Source organism: Nicotiana tabacum, chromosome 16 (genome assembly GCF_000715075.1).
Source record: "Nicotiana tabacum cultivar K326 chromosome 16, ASM71507v2, whole genome shotgun sequence".
Lineage (NCBI taxonomy): Eukaryota > Viridiplantae > Streptophyta > Magnoliopsida > Solanales > Solanaceae > Nicotiana > Nicotiana tabacum.
In genome coordinates this window covers 36,311,501-36,323,341 of record NC_134095.1, presented here as the reverse complement: position 1 = coordinate 36,323,341, position 11,841 = coordinate 36,311,501, and positions in this window count along the sequence as shown.

Below are 11,841 nucleotides of genomic sequence, written 5' to 3'. Positions count from 1 at the left end.
ATCATCATGTGGTCATTTTGGGCCATTGTGCGCTTGAATCATATCTAAGGTCGTTGTGGGCCCTCGACTCCGTCTTTGGCAATTCTTGAGTGTGTGTAGTGAGAATTCGAATCGTGAGCCCAAGTACCGAGCCGATGGTCTAGAACTTGCCCTGAAGGTTTGTTGAGGCGAAATCATAGGTGGAACTTGACTTGAGACGTGATTATAGGCTCTCCTTGATCCAAAATGCAAAACTTGAACAATTTCCATGACCTACCAATGAAATAATCCCTAGTTCACCCCTTTTGAGCCTTAAACCTTTTTCTTTCATGAATCAAGCTACAAGCCTATACCCGTTCTTAATGAGACCCTCTCTTGGCACCCAAATCTTCCCTTGAGTAAATGGCAAATGTCTAAGTTTGGGGGGGGAGACAAGAAAGGCATCAATGTGGTAAAAAGGCGCAAAAGCAAAAGAAAAGGAAGGCAATGAAAAAGAGAAAAAGACAAAAAGAAAGACAAAAATGAATAAGAACCAAAAAGAGAATCCAAGGACAATAAAAAAGTGAAAGAGGTGTGGAAAAGTGGTAAAAGGAAAAAAAGGTTTGAATTGCAAAAGAAAGAGTGACAATGTGTCTCTCTAACCCCTTGAAAGAAGTGAATTACTCAATTGAGTCAAGAAAGTGTACCAAAATAAATCAAAAGAAGTGTTTAAGGGAAGATTGAACCCATTTGAACAAAAACATGTCCTATCTTTACCCAAAGCCTTCACAATGACTCCTCAAAAGCCCTATATGATCTTGAGTTGAGAGAAGCCTACATTAGTGGATAAGTACATAAGGGGCAAGCATATGGTACTTAGAGCCGGACTTAGGGCCTTTTCTTTGTGAGAGATGAGAGAGAAGTCCATTCACCTCGATTTGTGTACAAATACTCTAAAAAGGTGAGATTCACTTAGGGAAAGTCGAGGATGTGTGAGTTTGGGTTCCACAATGACCAAAGAAATTGAGGAAGGTTCCTTGATGAAATGTGTCAACTCTTGATGCTCTTGTGTCACACTTGATCTACAAGTTTTCAAAGTTTAAATGTGTTAATGATGCATTTGCATTGAGGGCAATTGTTAGTCCCAATTGATGCTTGTTGAGGTTACTTTAGGATAAACAGGAATTACTTGGGTGTTTTCCATTGAGGGGTAGGTCTCATTTTATTTGCTTGAGGACAAGCAAAGGTTTAAGTTTGGGGGAGTTGATAACTGTGATTTCTGCATGTTTTATACCCATTCTTACCAAAGCTTTGTGCATTAACTGCCATAAATTAGTCCCAAAATACTTACAAGTTGCGCTTGATTGTAGGTTTGAGCGACAAGATGACAAATACCAAAGATCGGCTCAAAAAGGAGTGAAATCTGCCAAGTGTCAAAAGACAACTGAAGTGGGGAACAAAATGACCTGTGCGGTCCGCACTGATTTGTCACGCGGCCGCACAGGAGAGTTCAGAGGCTGGGCAATTTCCAGGTCAACCTGCGCGGTCCGCACTGCTTTGCCACGCAGCCGCGCAGGATAGTTCAGAGACCATGCAATTTTCAAGTCAAGATGCGCGGTCCGCGCTCCTTTCCACGTGGTTCGCGCGCAAGAGTGTCAGAGACTCGGTCATTCAAGGCAAAAGCCCACGCGGTCGCACACCTAATCAGTGCGATCCGCGTGGAAACGCCCTACGCGGTCGCGCGTCGCATTTGCGCGGTCCGCATCCCTAAGTGTTAGAAGCAAGATATGAAGACCCAAACCCCTACGCGTCCGCGCGTCATTTGCGCGCGATCCGCGCCAGACCCTCAGGGGTATTTTTGTCTGGTTTTTCCTGTGTAGTATAAATAGAACATTTTACTTTTTAGGTGTTAGTTTTCAGTTTTGGTTTTTTATCAGATAGCAGCTGAACTCGAGACTTCATAGTTTTAGTCCATTTTGGGCAATTTCTTCTAGTATTAACGTGGATTTGAGTAGATTAACATTGTAGTTAATTATTATGTCAATTTCATCTACTATTTCTTCAATTTCTGTTTCTATTATGGCTAGCTAAACCCATTAGCTAGGGTTGTGGCTCAACCCTAGTGTGGGTAATTAATGGGTGTGATTGTTTAGTGCATGAATGATGTTGGGTATTTGTTATTTGGATTAATCTTATGTTTTCATTAAGATTTGGTGGTTGCAAACACTAAGTCTAGCTTAGTGAGTTTTGACTCTTCTTGAGAAAGAGAGTCTATGACCCCAAGATTAATTCCAACAAGGAATTGGGATGGACCCATGAGAATGGTAGTCCCAATTAACGGGTTAAACCTCGAGAGAGTAATTACCCAACTTGAACCATAAGTTGCTTGGGCAAATTGGCCTTCCCAATTGGTCTCGAGAGAGAGGCAATTGGGTAAAATCACTCTCTCTACCGAGAGGTGTGAGAGTGGGTACAAAAGTACAACAGTTATAGCATAAGTCTCATATTCATCATTCTTGCATTAGGAATCTCTACCCGTTAGTTGACCACCTAGGTACATGCCACGACCCTAGTGCCTTTTTCTATATTGCATACAACTTAGAATCTATATCTTAGCCTAACTTAGCTTTAAACTTGTAGTTGATAAATTGTAGTTGATAATCAAAAGAAAACCAAAAATGTTAGAAGATCAATTAGGAGCTAAAACATAGTCCTAGACCATACAAACACTCAACTCCAAATTGAAGCTCCCTGTGGAAAATTGACCCCGATACCGCTATTGGGTAAAAGTATTAGCGCCCACTCTTCCTTAGGTTGAGTCCGCTGCGATCAACTACTCTGACGAGAAAAAGGAAATAAATCTTTCTTTTTTTTTTTTAGTTTTCTAGACTTAATGTTCTATAACCTATTCTAAACTCAAGCTTAACGGGCATGTTTTTTTTTCTTTTTTTTTCCTTTTGAAATAAATACTCTATTAAGGAAAAATCTTATAAGAGAATTATTTTTTGACCCTCTTTTTATTTTGTAGGAAGGAAATCTAAAAAATAAACCAAAGAAATATATTTTAATTTTTGTTTGATATCCTGAAAAAAAGATTTCGAACTAAGAAATGGAAAACATAAAAAAATATTTTTGAATTTCAGTTTTTGATTATCTAAGGAAGAAACTTTAAAGATAAACAAAAGATAAAGTATGTTTTTTTTTCTATGTACAATATCCTAAAGTTCTAATGAAAATAAAAAGAATTTTTTTTCATTTTTCATTAATTTTCCAAAGAAAAACCTCAAAAGAAAATCTTTTCGGATTTTTGGAATTAATACCTTAAATAAAACTTTTTAAAGAGGTACTAAAAGAAAATTCTCTTTCTTTTTGAATTTTTAGTCTTAATGTACTAAAAGGAAGTATAAAAGCAATTTTTTATTTTAAGTTCTAGATATTAACTTCCTATAGAAAACTACCTCAAATAAATTCTTTTTTTTTCATTTCTAGAATTAGTATTCTCAAGAAAACTTCTAACGGAAATATAAAATACAAAATCTCTCCTTTTTTTTGGTTTTTGAGTTATAACACACTTTTTTAGATATAAAATAGAAAGTACAATAACAAAAGACTCGACATTACTGTACAAAACTAGAAGGTAAAAGACGACATAAAAAGATAAACAAACTCAAAACATAAAAATAAAAAATAAAAATCTCCTTAAGCAACTCTTGAACGAGCGATCCTGACTGGATGGTCCTAGGGCGTCTGTCATGCTCAAACTCCGGTAAGTAGACCCACACTTATATGAGAAAATTAAGACCAAATAAAGTTAAAGATTTAGATCACTATGTGAGACAATAACACTCCCTATTGGATGCATGCAAGACATGATTGAGGTTAATTTTGCAAAATGGCTTATGTGGCCAAAAGGTGGCTATAAGTGCAAAATTTGGCTAAGACCCCTGCAAAGCCAAGAACCTAAGATTTACTAGGAAGACCAGACCCTATGTGGGTTGCCTACGTATCCCGTCCCGAGAGACGAGAATCAGATTTGCGTAGTTCGGTTAATTTAGATACGGGCGAGAATTAAAACAAAAACGACTAATTTAGAGAAAATATTTTTTTTTGTCTTTTCCTTGAAAATGATGAAACATGCAACATCTTTTTTTTGGATTTTCTTTTTCTTTCTTTTTATTTTTTTTTATTTTTGATTTTCGAAAAACGATGAAAAAGTGCAAAATCTTTTTTTTTAATTTTCAAGCTTTTTTTCCTTAACAAAAAATGTGACAGAAAATATAATTGGGCCCCACTCTCTTCACACTTCACCCTCTCTTTTTTTTTTCATTTGCCCTTAACTATCATTAGTCCGCCAAATAACCCTTTTACCCTCGAAGAAATGCAACATGTAGTACATAGGATGCATCAAGATGGTCTGTTATTTTGGGTACACCTGTCCTAGACGGACCCAACCCCTGTGTTGAGTCCCCAAAGTCAAAATGCACATGATGCAAACAAGTGTTCCTACTAGGGATCAGACATGAGGTCTTGTTATACTAGGTTTAAAACCTGGGTTTATTTGTTCTAGACCTGGCTTACCCGAGCGGACAACTCGAGCCGAGGAGGGGCTGCGTACCGGTAACCAAAAGATCATCCGGCTTTGCAACTTGTCCGAACTTCGTTCTATTTGGGATATGACACTAACAGAAAGAAGTCACGACCAGCGTGCACTCCTCAAGAGAGAGAAAAGGGGGGTTTCGTAGCAGTTTATATATACAGTTCAGATAATATCAAAGCGGTAAAAAGCAACATTTAGCACATTAGGCCCAAACATGTAGATAAGATCAGACAATAAATAAAGCCGAATATAACAATTATTCTAAGCTCGAATTCTTGAACCCCGAACCAGAGATTCTGGGTTCGATCCCCAATAGAGTCGCCAGAGCTGTCACACCTCCTTTTTACCTACACTCCCGGAAGGGATGTTTAAGGGAGTTTTTCCGATTAAAGGACAATCAAAACGGGATTATTTTATTAAAAATCAGAGTCGCCACTTGGGATAATTTTACGGTGTCCCATGTCACCGGTTCAAATCCCGAATCGAGGAAAAGATTGACCCTGTATTACAGTCTGCGAACACAGAAATCTGGGTAAGGAATTCTGTTAACCCGGGAGAAGGTATTAGGTATTCCCGAGTTCCGTGGTTCTAGCATAGTCGCTCAACTGTTATTATTGGCCTATTACTTGATTTTAGTACATGTTTTAACCTATGGTGCAATTTTAACTTTATAACCGCTTTTATTAATTATTTTTTAGGAAAAAGCCAACGTCATCTAAAATACGTCTTGAACCACGTCACATAAATGCACCCGCGGTCCGCGATACATTTTGTTTAACGTTGTTGGGATTTGGATTTGGGCCACATAAATGCGCACCCGAGTTTAGGAAGGTAAATTATTAAAAGAACGCGCCTAAAGCAACTACGCATCTTCAACTTTGCGAGGGCCATGGAAATTCGACTAAATGGCACACCTCGATTTCTAAGGATTTTAAAAGAAATAATTAAGCGAGGGTCATTGCGTTTGAAGATTTTATTCGGCATGCCACACCTCGATTCTACTTTTTTTTAAAGGAAAAACTTAAACTAAACTTTTGAGGGCCATAAACTATATCTTACTTTATGGCACGCCTCGAATCTAATTGTCTAAATCTTCACGGCCCAAAACAATTTCACAAAAAAAAATCAATCACATGGCCACAACATTTAATTTTAAGCTTAATCAACTAACCTAAATAGATTTCTTAACAATCACGTGATCAATTCAGCTTATGCCTCAAAAACGTTGAATCAAATAAGCAAATCAAAATAAGAAGAAAAAAAATCTACTTAACATATATAGAACGAAGAAGCCTACTAATATACTACTAGTGTCTAATCAAGAGATGCTTTAAATTTAAAATCCAGTGAAGTTCCACTAACTAAACATTCAACTATAGTACTCAGTCTTCCCCTATATATATCCACTCATATCTCCACGATAAGAATATGAAACCTTGGGAAGAAGAAACTGCATTAGATGAGTACATCGTCGAAGTGAAGATATATGTTGAATTGAGTTGTGTTATATGTCATATACATATGGACCTTCTTATATTTTAGTGGTTTTGATCTGTTCAAACAACCACCAAATTCATTTAACAAACATATCATTTAACTGGAGAAAAAAAAATCAGATCAATCATAATATAGAACAATAGATAAACATGGACCTTTTATTAACTTGCAAAATTTTGCGGCAGCTCCGAACGATATACAACGACGAGCACGCCGTGAGTGAAAATGAGCAGGCGTTAACTGAGGCTCTACACTTCACTCGATTGCAAAACTATGTCGGCGACCTTGACAGAACTCGAACTCGAATGGTATCAATTTTGAGCTGTTGTTTTGAGCGTTTTTAGCTGATTTTGGGGCTGGATTGGACTGGTTTTCAGAATATTTTTTAGAGTGCGTTCAATGGTGATTAGCGGCTGGATTTTGGCGGTGAAGCTAAGAGGAGATGAGAGAAAAACGGTTGGGAATGAGGCTTTGCCTTTCTCTTTGTTTTTTTTAATTCTCTTTTTGCTTTTTTTTTTTGTTACTTTTCGTTCCCCATCTCTTAGAATGCCTAGGTCCTAGCTCCAGATTCTTTTTGATTGGGAAGTTTTGCTTCTTTTTTTTTTTTTACGATGGAGGAGAATTGGAAATAGCAGCTGCCGTTTTCTTTTGGCGTAGGTCTTAGTGTCCTCCTCTCTTTTGGCTGATTAGCCTTAGCTTATATGGGTGTAGGGTCTAGGGTTATATTTTTGTGTTTTTTGCTCATTAGTCCCTAGGTCTTTTGTGTGTTAGGTCCTTAGGGTCTTCTTTATTTGTTTTTATTCCAAAGAAGAGTCTAGAAGGGTCCCTAGGCTTAATGGACTAATCCGAATTGGGCCAAGAACTAGACTCTAAAACTCTTAAAATTGTGATCCAACACCTTAATCGACTCCTTTTAAAATAAGATAAAAATACTACATAATGCAAAAGCTGACATGAAACTATTATATATTTCTTGTATTTTCAAGATAATGTAAAGATAAAAATAAGGTACTATTTTTTGTATATTTTTTATTTAAATTTATGAAAGATACGCAAGCTAACATATTTTTGTAATTTTCCATTTTTATGACGAAAATAAAGTAAAGAAGTCAAAAATAGTTGAAATAGCTATATTAGGCCTAAATTAAATATTTACGTGCTAAAATATAAAAAATCTTGGAAAGGGTAAAAAATCACATGTCTACACTTACCACTTTACCACAACCCATATTGATGATCCATATCATTTCACTGTACTCTCGACAGTGAGAGAAGCAATACTTTTCATATAATTTGTAAGCTTACTTAAATCACCCTTCAACGCTTTAACCCATCTTACGTCATGTTTGGTTGTGGTGAAAACAGAGGATGGTTGAACGAGTGAAAGTAATAGTAATAGAGTAAAGGTAATTTTTCTCATTTGGTCAAGTCCAAGCGGAAAGGTATCTCATTTAACATTTTTACTACTCCACTCTATAACTAGACGAAATTCACCTCTAATCCTAGTAGCTGTCCCAGTTTATTTGGTAGTGAAAAATATTAAGGTAAGAGGAAAATTTAAAAATAAATGAAAGTGAATCCAACGGTGTGTATAAAATTAACATTTTGAAATATTTGAACTTGTTTAGCATAAAAAATGGGACTCGGCTCCTTCTTTTTTTTAAATGATCAGCGCTTTCAATAAAAGCAGACTCATTTTGAACAAGTTAAAATATAAATCAAACAGTTAAGCTGATGACTCAGACAAAATATCAAACAACCCAAAGAAAAGAATTTGTCGTCGCTTTGAAAAATTATTGAAGTAATACTTAAAAGAAATAAATCGTCATCCAATTTCTATGGCTTACCGTTTCTTCGGTTCTTCCCCTTCCTAAAACGAGCATGGTATATATCTCATGTTGTTTTGAAACTATTGCAACAAATACGAAGAGATGAACGTTAAGGGGCCGTTTGGTTCAATGGTTAGGTGGATTATCTCAGTATAAATTTATCCCGTGTTTGATTTGAGGTATAGCTAAAATCGTTATTATTTGTACAACAAAATTGTACTTATCCCATATAATTAACGGTGAAATAAGTAATCAAGGTTATACACTTGGTTATAATCCTGGGATATCCTGACTTACTTGGAACTAAATTTCCCTCAGGATTTGTTTAGTGGTAGGGAATTTACAGAACAAGTTCTTTTTTATAAGGATACATGTTATCTTCCACAGAATAGGTCAGATAACTTTATGCATCAAAACTCTAAGATAGAGGCAATAAGTCGTCTAACATGTTTTTATCCTCGCCTAGATTTAAATTTTGATCTTCATGTTTTTTCGCTCATTTCATTGACTATTACGCCGCTCATTTGCAGAACAAGTTATTAGTTCAAGTTTTTTAGTGCATGACACCAATAGTTTGATTGCCATTAAGAGAAATTACTTACGGCTATCCAATCGACGCAATCTAACCTTGGCCTAGCACGAATCTTAAAAGAAAACCTTGACAGCACATTTTCTGGAATATGAAATTAAAAGTACATTTACTTGAGCCTTAACCCATAAGGCAAAATAATCTTAATTACCTTTACGTGTGGGCCAAAGTTACCTACAATTAATTGTTCCTGAAGTCAAACGTAGGACAGATCATAGTACCAACTCTATGCTTACAAGTAACTACTTAAACGTTTGAATATGAACCAATTCCCCCATGTTCTAGATGACTATTTATTCACCAAAAAGAAAAACCAAGGAAAGGTAGCAAATTGCATAAACTTATTTTTTAACCAAGCTTGTACGCCTCTGGAAAAAACAATTATAAATGTAAATCTTTATGGGTAAAAATTTAGGCGCACTATGTATTGGTTGGAAGATACTTATAAAACAATAACAACAACAACAACAAAAATAATTCAGTGTAATCCCGCAAGTAAAATCTGACGAGGGTAATATATACGTAAACCTTATTCAATGTAATATACTTATGTTAAGTATCAAGAAAATTAACAGGATTACAAATATAAAATAACACATTAATTTGTATGTAAGTTAGAAGATATTTATGTCAACGGGAGCCCAACTTCAGGCCCAACAACAACCGATACCCAACAGCACAATTAACTATACTACAACTTTCTTTTATTACAGTTTAGTCCATGTAATTTTTAGTAATACATCATGTATATATTGTGATAGAATGATCTAGAAAGACAACTTGACTTTACCTTCACATAAAAAGTTCTCAAAACCATGCCAGAAATATATCCATCAACTCGGTGGCATTCGTAGGAATTTTCGTAAGTGGACAAATGAATAACTCACAGTAACAATAAGCAATATCATTTGTTTTATATTTATACCCAATATATTAAGTTTATTTATTATTTATGCATAAATTTAGAAAGAAAATTCGACGAAGTGGTATCACGTCATATTGCTCGGAACAAGATGCCCATGCCCCTGCATCATCGTCAATTTAAGATGGTGGTTTTTTTTTATATTATTTTTTGCTAATGAAAAAAGTAACTTCAAATTAAAGACAAAAATTTAAAGAGGCTCATTAAATTAAGGGACTAATCTTGATGATTCAGTTCTAGTAAGGTCTTTGCGGAATAATAAATAAGCAAATAAAGGATAGTCCCAAAAAGCATCTTCATTTCTAGCTAATTCATGTGAGGCTCGAGTAATCCCATAATTAGCTAGAATGTGTGGTACCGTATTTGCTCTTAGTTTTGGCAAAGACATACCCCTTGTACCATAAAGATAAAATTTAGTAATTGTAACAATTCAGCCATATAAATGTAAACAATATAGGCATGGTACAACTCGCACATTTAATAGTACTAAAGTTTTGATGTCTATTATTGTCTCAGGATTTAGATAATAAAACAGGCAATAATGACGCATGATAAAAGGATATAATGTTCCAACATGGTCCAGCCAAAACATAGTTGGCCTCGTTTGCCAATATCTATTGACACCACGAGTAGTATAACTCCACTAGCCTAAGAAGCTGTATACAGAGAAACATGAAACTATAAAGTCAAGGTATACCAGCTGGTTTTCTTGGTACAATACGATCGTGTATATATATATATATATATATATATATATATATATATCGTAAAAATTGCATGAGACGCCCTATTTGGTCGCCCCCATTTAACCTATATCCATTTTTTAAAAAAGTTTTAACTTGTACCCACTTTTTAGACAACTTCAACCTTCTTTCTCCTCCTCAAAGTTTTATCTTTTCTTTTTCTAGAAGTAAGGTTAATCCCTATCTGTTTCTTCTTATTTCTCCTTTCAATCATTTTTTCCTTTTTGCTGACACTCTCAGCTGTAAAGGTTCTATCTTGGTTTTGCAACTTGAATCTTATGCACAATTTTGATGTGAAAATGGGACAAGAGAAATTAATTATTAATTTTATATTGTTGTTTGGTGAATTGGGTCTGGCAGAAATTGGAGATTTCAGTTGTCGATTGGATTGGTAATGTATTAGTGTTTCTTGGTTCCTGTTAATGTTGTTTTAAGTTACTTCGTGTGGGTACAACATGCCTCCTAGAGCTCTAGAGCTGAAGTTCGCCAGTTACAAACAAAAACTTTAGCTCTAGAGCTGAAGTTCGACAGTTACAAAACAAAAACTTCAACTCTAGAGCTGCAGTTCGCCAGTTACAAAACAAAAACTTCAGCTCTAGAGTTGAAGTTCGCCAGTTACAAAACAAAAACTTCAGCTCTAGAACTGAAGTTCGCCAGTTACAAAAACAAAAACTTTTGTCAGTTACAAAACAAAAACTTCAGCTCTAGAGCTGAAGTTCGCCAGTTACAAAACAAAAACTATAAAAACAAAAACTTCAGCAATTACAAACAAAAACTGCAGCAAATAGAGAACAAAACTTCAGCTACTATGCTTAAGTTCAGCAATTACAAACAAAAACTTCAGCACACTTGGTTCAGCACACTTGCTACTTCAATCCCGTCTACTAGAATGCTGAAGTTTTGCGTGATTGTCTTTGCTACTTCAGCCCCGTATGCTGAAGTTACGCGAAAAAGTGGGTACGCTTGTATTTTTTTTGCAAAGCGGGCACAAGTTAAAACGTGACCCAAAAAGCGGGTATAGATGCAAATGCCCCTCACTTTATACCCATTAATCCTAAACTATTTACCCTTTAATGCTCAAGCCCAAATAATTTACTACTTCTACCCATGGGGCCCAAACTATTTACCCGATTTTTTCCTTGCCAACCATCTATCTTTCTTCTATCGTCCAGTTTAAGCCCAAAATCGAAGAATTCTCCAAATTGCACAAGAAAATGACGAATACCACTATGTGTCTCAATTCCACCGGCAAAATGCTCTGCACTTTTGTTCTTGTCATTTCCGTCCTCGATTGTGACCCTCTTTTCTATATAAACTTCTCTAATTACTTGTTATTTCTTGTTTTTTCCCCTCCTTTTTTTTTTTATTAAGTATGCCCTTTTGTGTTTGATGAGTACGAAAACTCGTAGTATGGAACTTATATCCTTAAATTTATTTTTGTTCTTTTATGCTAAGAAAGTTATACAAATTGCAATTATTGTTTATTACTTTAACCATATCCAAAGTGGATGTTGTTAAATATTGCTTATAGTACCTTCTAGAAGTTCATATTGAAATTTGATGGCATTTGGAGCTGATTTGAGGTGATTGAGATCGAAGTTTTCAGTTGAAAATCGAAAAAGAACACAGCTACAGTATACCGCTACGGTATACAATATGTTGTAGGAGTATATAACTATACTGCAACAGTATACTATTATAGTTTA